Source organism: Schistocerca cancellata, chromosome 1, assembly GCF_023864275.1.
Source record: "Schistocerca cancellata isolate TAMUIC-IGC-003103 chromosome 1, iqSchCanc2.1, whole genome shotgun sequence".
NCBI classification, from domain to species: domain Eukaryota; kingdom Metazoa; phylum Arthropoda; class Insecta; order Orthoptera; family Acrididae; genus Schistocerca; species Schistocerca cancellata.
The window spans coordinates 656,226,236-656,234,588 of NC_064626.1; the positions used below are offsets into that span (position 1 = coordinate 656,226,236).

The following is an 8,353-nucleotide window of genomic DNA, read 5'->3' on the forward strand; positions in this document are numbered from 1 at the left end:
TGAGGAGCAATATTGCCGTATCATCTTGTTTAATATCATTCATTTATTTTTGTTTTACTTTTTATTCATTGCTATTCCTTTCATAATTTAAAATATTACGCTAGGGCAGTATGCAACAACACAACATTACACCTAGCGTAGCACTCTGACTACTAAATAAATATATGATTTTGTGCTCGCCCTCCGGTGATCAGGTGGCAACAAACTGGTTTCATCCGACTATCAGTTGTACTTCATTCAGTTCTTATCGCAATCCACCTAATGCGTTGCAACTGTACAAGTCCAGAAACCTACATAGATTTGAATCTGCATACTGTAGTCATGCTGAAAGTTTCCAAATCATTCGACACCTTCATCAGTTCCTACTGAACTTTGCTTTTAGTAGATCGCAATACTTATCTTCAGAATATTTTATTATAATCAGTTTAAATTAATCAATATAAGCTCTGTAGCAACCTCTTTGTGTGGTCACGGGATCAGTTTTACATCTTTGGGGAACCACTTAGTCTTCGACTAACAGTACTCGCTCGCAGGTTGCAGGTTGCGAGTTCATTCTTGTTTGAAAAAGTGATCGCCATTCTCGTCTATGTTCTGTTCCGATTTCTGTTGGATGTTCGTTGGCAGAGCCGTGCTTAGAGAACAGACTGACTTTGTCTGGTTGAGGTCCATGTTGTTGTGGATATTCTAAAACGAATGGAGAATTGGGTAAGACCATTTCAATTTACTTGGCATTGTGAAGCTTAGGTAAAGTAATAAGGTTACATTGACATCGCATCGTCAGAGAATAGAGAGTGTACAGCAAATATTAAAGGACCGCTGCTTTACTTTGCATGAAGTTAGGCGTTGTTCTCCACGCCGTATGGAAACTGAGTAAACGTGAAACGATAGTTTACTACTACGATTCGAAATGAACGGTCTTACGAAACGGAACTAATCTAGATAACTAAATGAAAACTTTTAAGAAAAACTTATCACATAAGCTTTTAAATTCATTAAGGTACATTACCAAATAAGGCCCGGTCCCAAATAACGCCCACTCTCATTTTCTAGTATAGAAAGTTTGAAAACAGCGCTAAATGTCTTCGGTAGTGATAGCTTGTGACGTCTAGTGGCCAAGGCAACAACTATTTCCGCACCCAATCTCGTGCCGGCCATTTTACTTTCAGTTGTGCTACGGCGTTCAACAAAGGAGGGATGCTACTTATTTTCACGGTACGTTTTATCTAATTGTTTCGGTTATGAAGCATTTTTACTAGCAAATATGTATTTATGAACAGAAAATTGTGCTGTATCAAGATAGTGGCATTATCTTCCTAATGATAAGTTTCTTTTTAAACAATAAACGCACACGAGTTTTAAACTGGTTGTTCCCAATAGGGCCCATCCGTGGCACTCCAAACACACCTTGTTACATAGAGCTGTGCATAACGACAATGCATATTTAATTTTAGCGTATCCTGGGAAACCTCAAGTAACATGTATTTACTATCTCTAAATTAAATCTAAAATATTTTATACATTTTTACTGAGCTATTAGTTGGTCGCTGTAAAAAAAAAAAAAAAAAAATTAAATTAAATTCCTTCCTGCGTGACGCATTCTGCATTTAGATCAATAATGTTTAATAGCTACAACTGAAGTAAGGTACTTTAAAAAATTATATAATCGCAGTTTTACAGCCCTAATTCAGGAACATCAGGCTTACTGGAAATGTTTGTTTTTAGATGGACCCACAGAAAAGAAGAGCAACATCGGATGTAGATAATTTCAAACGAGCTATGGAAGCTGTTGCTGAAGGGATGCCTGTCAGAGCCGCTTCGAAAACATACAGAATTACTCGACATACGTTACGCTACCACATAAATTCTGGACTAAAAACCAAAAGTTTGGGATGAAAAACCTGTTTGGATGAAGCTCAGGAAAGAGAACTTGGCCAAAGGATTTTTGGACTCGCTGAAGTTGGGTATCCAATTACAGCGAAAGTACTCAGAAAATGTGTATATGTGTATTCTGAAAAGAATAGTGTACAGAATCCTTTTAATGAGACAAAGAGATCGGCTGGACGCAAGTGGCTCAAGCTCTTCCTACAAAGGCACGCAGACTTTGCAAGAAGGCAGGCAAAACACTTGAATCCAGGAAGAGCTGCAAAGTTAAACAAGATTATTGTAAATGATCATTTTCAGAAACTGAAAACGGTCTTGTCAGAATTGGAGTTATTTCACAAACCCCACCTTATCTACATATGGACAAAAAGGGATGTCGCCTCTTACTCCACAAGCCTCCTGAAGTTTTAGCGAAGAAAGGTGAGAAACGCTTGCACTTAGTAGCCCCAGAACATGGGAAAATGTTACTGTTGTCTCATGTGGGAATGCAATTGGACAGGTTATTCCCCCTATGATACTTTTCAAAGGAAAGCGACGCAAACCAGAATGGGAAGACTATTTTCCACCTGGGACAGCAGTAGAAATGACAGATAAGGGCTCAATGAATACTGTGACATTCATCAAATGGATACATCGTTTTGCCAGATACAAGCCTGCAAAAGATGTTATTTTGATATTTGATGGAGCCTCATCACATTTGGACCCTGAAATTTGTGACGTTGTTGCAGAGCACAATATCAGATTTTACTGCTTGCCCAGCAACACAACACATGAGCTGCAACCCATGGATGAATCAGTATTCAAGCTGTTTGAGACATACTGGGATGACAAAGTTCAGCTGTACTGGTCTACACATGAAAGGGAAGAAAACAGAGCAATTAAGAGACGCGTGTTTGGAAAAATCTTCAGCAAAGTGTAGCCAAAAGCAGCATACCCAGTAAACGTCGTGTCTGGGTTCCGTGCAACAGGGATTTATCTGTTTGACACAGAAGCTATTCCAGACACTGAATTTGCTCCCTCTCATCTATCAGAGTGTCCTGACCCAAAGAGGACATGACAATTGCCCCTGAAACAGGGAAACTGCCAGAGACTCAATCAGTCCCAAAGCCTTCCCGAAAAAAGGGACACCAGTCCATTGTTGCCAGTTCATCAGAAAGCGAGGCATATTCAGTACATGATAGTTCAAGTGACTTCAGTCTTGAAGATAGTGATGCAGCTGAAGATCTCGAGTGTTCTTTCAAGGAAATTTTGCAAACCCCAAAGCTGAAGAAAAAAAAAAAAAACACCATGGAAAAAGGCATTAAATTACAAGGCACAAGTCGTATGTAAGGCACTCTTCACGCAGAATCAAAAGAAAAATGGTATCAACCAAAGCACTGGGTGTAAGGAAGATACACGCCACAAAAACATTTCACTGTCGGTAAAGAATATTCAGAAGGAAATATGCAAAAATAAAGTCTCCGCTGAAGCAAGCAGCAGCTCTGCCTCTAAGAAAGTGTTGCAAGAGGATGGATGGTTTTGTCACAAATGCTGTGAAGACAGGATATTCGACATGAGACTTTGCAAAAAGTGTGTAAAATATGTGCATGAAGATTGTGTAGGGTTGACAACCAAAGACAAAGTGCGAAATTTCCTGTGGTCCACCTGTAAAAAATGATTGAAATGAGCCAAACCAGTTTCACGAATCATGATTACAATTATTGTTCCTATTATGATAAGGAAACTTACTGCTGTCAGAACAATTTTGATTGCTGATTAAATTTAATGATCTGAAGAGTTAATAAGCAGTAAGTACCAACAGTACTGTATGAGGTATTTGTAAAAACAAGTAATTTTAAAAGTCTATGTATCATCTCATTCCACTTATTTTTGAAATAAAATTACAACTCATGCAGTGTATTTAAACAGTTTCACCGCCGTTTACATGCCCCAGAATGTTAATATGAACTAGATGTGGCTATGGGCCATATTAGGAACAAGTTCTCCTAACAAGACCCACTTGGAAGAGTTAAACATTTCTTTAAAGTGATGATATTAACTAAACAAACTTTCAATGTTCATTTATTTCTGAACTGAATATAGTTGTAGGACGTTGCACATATTATCTTGGAATCTTACCACTTACACATACTGAATACGAAATTCCCAAACTTTAGGTAGGCCTTATTTGGTGCACGTACCTTACTGTGCAAGCTTCTGAATTGCCACTGGTTTTATCTTCAGACGACAATAAATCTAATTTGTTTTGTAAATACTGTTTTTTCCCTTTCAGAAATTTAATTTCAGTACTTAATTTTTCTTTTCTAGGAGTTTGAGCTACTAAATCAACTTCACTTCTAACAGAAACAGCTTTTATGGAACAGTCTGCAGGCGTTTCAGTGCTTGCATGAGTGCTGGCTTCTTCATTCATGTTTTCAACATTAAAGCAATGCATAGGTATTGGTTGGGGGAGGGGACAAAACAGCGAGATAACTGGCTCCCATCAGATTAGGGAAGGATGGGGAAAGAAGTCAGCCATGCCCTGTCAAAGAAATCATCCCAGCATTTGTCTGAAGCGGCTAAGGGAAATCACGGAAAACCGAAATCAGGATGGCCGGATACGGGTTTGAACCATCGTCCTCCTGACTGTGAGTCCAGTGTGCTAACCACTGCGCCACCTCGCTCGCTACATAGGTATTATTTACTTGCATATCTGCATCAACAGTCATTAATGACGATTTATAGGCATCCTAAATTAATTCAAAGTAAACTGGCGTGCATGGATAACTAAAACTGTTAAATCGACCACTCGTGATAAGTGAGAGATTCCGGTTGGCGCCCCAGTCCAGTAAAAGTTCTCATGTATTATTAATTTTTGCATTACATATTGATGAAAACTTGAATGGGAAGGAGCATATTACTGAGCTTCTCAAACAAATAAGTACAGCTAAGTTTGCCTTCCGCACAATTGCCAATCTTGGAAACAAACTTACAGTATCAACCTCCAAACATATTTTGCATATTTCCACTCAATTATGTCGTACGGAATTATTGTCTGGGGTCACTCATCACTTACAAACAAAGTACTGATTGCACAAAAGCGAGCAGTAAGAATATGTGGTGTTCACCCACAGGCATCATGTACGTACCTCTTCAAGGGGCAAGGCATTTTAGCTCTATTGTCACAATGCATATATTTGCTAATGAAATTCGTTGTAACTAATCTGTCACCATTTGAGAAGGACAGTGATGTCCAAACCTACAAAAACATTACCTTTGTTAAAGCTATTAGTGGCTCAAGAAAGTTTCAATATGCAGGTGCAAAAATTTTGGATGATTTACCCAATAACATAAAGTATCTGACAGATGGTGAAGCAAGCTGTAAATCTAATTTAAGATCATTTTTCCTGAACAACTCCTTCTACTTCATGGACGAATTTTGTAAGGTGGCTATAATTTCGCACCTTACAAGCATTCATCTACATACTTTGCCGTGATTTACAACTGGAATTAGGTATCATTTGATAGGTTGAACATCGTATGTATGAATATTTAAAGAAGACTGACGTTGTCATGAACACCTTCTAAATAGTCGTTAACGCTTATTGCATGAATGGTGATGGTGTGTGTTTATTATCAAAATGGCGTAATGAATGATTGCCAATACTAGTAGAGGTTGGAACGCCATTGGAAATGAAACAGCAGGTGTAACTCAAGCCCCGGTTGGAAAAGCCCGCGCTGGTGTGATGGTCCTGCTTAACACAGGAAGTAGACAAGACGGACGGTCTGGGCACCTGAGTGCTGAAGCTCAATACAGCAGCGGTCAACCGGCATTGTAGTGGGGCCGGAAGGATAACCGGATAATACTTAGTTAACTGAAACACTTGGACGCAGCAGAGAGGAACGAGGAAGCGTTACTTCGGAAATCACACTGGCTGGGTTATTTCTGAGGACTTTTACTCTGAAAAGCATACCATTGTATGTATTCCTAATTAACGAGGTAGGTATTTCCTCACAAACTTCCCGCACTGGACGACAAAAGACTAAAATATGGTTGGTCGGCCTTTGGAAGAATCTGTAGAGAGGGAGAATATTCCATGGTTTTGAGAATATGATTCGCCTTCTGCAGCTATGAGTGCGGAGGGGGGGGGGGGGGGGGGACCGAGCTTTGCTGGGAAGCCAGCGGTGGAGAGAATGAGGTCTTCTATTATGAGCGCCCGTGTTTGACGGTCTCTTAGTATCAGCTTTTGTTGGTACAGATGGACTTGCTGTCGTTCCTCTCAGGAGATTTTATAGTTAGAATGGTTAGGCACTGTACTGTTGCGAACTTATACGATTCTGGACTTCACCTCCGGGTAGGGAGTCGTCATTGAGTATGCAGTGTTCACTGATCTAGAGCACTTCCTCTGTCTATACTCATATAGAGATGTTATCTGAATTCCGTCCTTGTGGCTAGGAGCTCACGTTTCTTGTCTGTAGAAGACAGAGAGGAGAAGACAGTATTAGATCTTACTAGTCAGAGGACCACCTTCTGCCATCCTAGTGTTTGAAAAAGATTTTATTTCGTGGTTGGATTTCTTCCATTGTCACAGACGTGTACGAGAACCATCACTCGGATGCACCGGATGCAGTACATATGGTTATATTGCTAATTGCATCAGCTTATTAGGGCTATAAAGCTAAACAGCTGTGACCCACTGAGGTTACACGCCACTGTAGATCATCTTTGAAAGTAGTGTCTTCTAGTGTTTGGTACATAGGTGATGTCAGTCATTTCGCGTTATTTATATGAGATCGCGTAGCCATAAAAAGGGCCAGATTTGGGCAACTGATCAATCATATTAGGAAATCCATTTTTATCTCTTTATGTCCATTGGACATTGATATATAAACATTTGTAATATATAAAGGGGTTTTAATCCACGATAATTGTATAAGCAGAAACAGCATTTATCAAATGTAGTTACTAGTTCCCTGAATTATTCATTTATGTTTACGTTGTAATTAATATGTTAAAGAGGAAGAAGGAGGAGATAGTATCACCATTAAGAGTGCCTAAGATCTGTTCAGGGGGTAGTCAGACAGGGCCAAATCTTCATTTTCGCGTTCAATATTTTCCGTTGCACACATTCATTTTATACCCGCCTGGAGTAGCATATTAGAATTTCTACTTAAAAACTTGTAAAAAAAAGTTAACACTAATTATGTATAAATACGATGAAAACTGAGGCGTTCCACTTAATTACAATGAAATGGACACCCTTAGCTGCTTACAGGCGTTGACATACGTCAACGGGGACATATGGAAATGTGTGCCCCGACCGGGACTCGAACCCGGGATCTCCTGCTTACATGGCAGACGCTCTATCCATCTGAGCCACCGAGGACACAGAGGATAGTGCGACTGCAGGGATGTATCCCTGGCACGCCTCCCGCGAAACCCAAATTCTCAACGTATTGTCCCGCACTGCATTCGTAGTGCCCCCGCCCATTATACTCATTACTCGCGGCGCGTTGCCGATTCCCGTAAGAGTTCGGGCACTGTTTGTGCATTCGCACAGAAGAAGAAGATGGTCAAGTGGCCGGTGAGCCTTAACTATATATATACTAAGATGGACATGTCCGAAAGAACAGATACCATCTTAGTATATATATATAGTATATATATAGTTTGCATAGAGTTATCAGTGCTAATAGACAAGCAACACTGCTTGAAGTGACCTCAGAAATCAGTGCGATACGGATGACGTACGTATCCATCAGGACATTGCAGCGAAATGGGTCGTTAATCTGCCATGTCAGCAGAAGACCGACACAACTGCCTTTGCTAACAGCACGACTTCACCTGCAGCGCCTCTCCTGGACTCTTGTCCATACTCACGAAGCCATGGACCCATGTTGTCAACAAAGCATTGTGCAAGCTGGTGATGACTCCATAATGGTGTGGGCTATGTTTACATGGATTGGATTGGGTCACCTGGACGTTCGGCTGCTTGGAAATCATCTGCACCCATTCATGGATGTCATGTTACCAAACAATGATGGAATTTTTATGACTGACAATGCATCATATCACCGGGCCACAGTTGTTCGCGGCTGGATTGAAGAACAATCTGAACAATTCGAGCGAATGGTTTGGCCACCCACGTCTCCCAACATCGGACATTGAAGGGACATAATCGAGAGAGTAGTTAGTGCACGAAATCCTGCACCAGTAACGCTTTCGCAGTTACGGATGGCTGTGGAGACAGAATGGATCAATATTTCTGCAGGGGACTTCCAACAAGTTGTTCAGTCCACTCAACGTCGAGATGCTACATTACCCTGGGCAGAAGGAGATCCGACACGATATTAAAAGATATTCCACGACTTTTGTCAGTTCAGTGTAGTTTCTTATGCATTGACAATCACACATCAAGTTACAGACACGAGACATTAGTGACAAGCAGTTCTTCCTTGCATGCTACCCAGGTTACAACTTCTGATAAGGTAG

General features: G+C 40.5%; 1 non-coding gene across 1 annotated transcript; it reads right to left on the reverse strand.

Annotated features, from left to right (window-relative positions):
* Positions 1-7,173: 7,173 nt before the first annotated feature.
* Trnat-ugu (transfer RNA threonine (anticodon UGU)) lies at positions 7,174-7,247 on the reverse strand. The gene has a single exon. It is a non-coding gene; the product is annotated as a tRNA-Thr (tRNA).
* Positions 7,248-8,353: the final 1,106 nt, after the last annotated feature.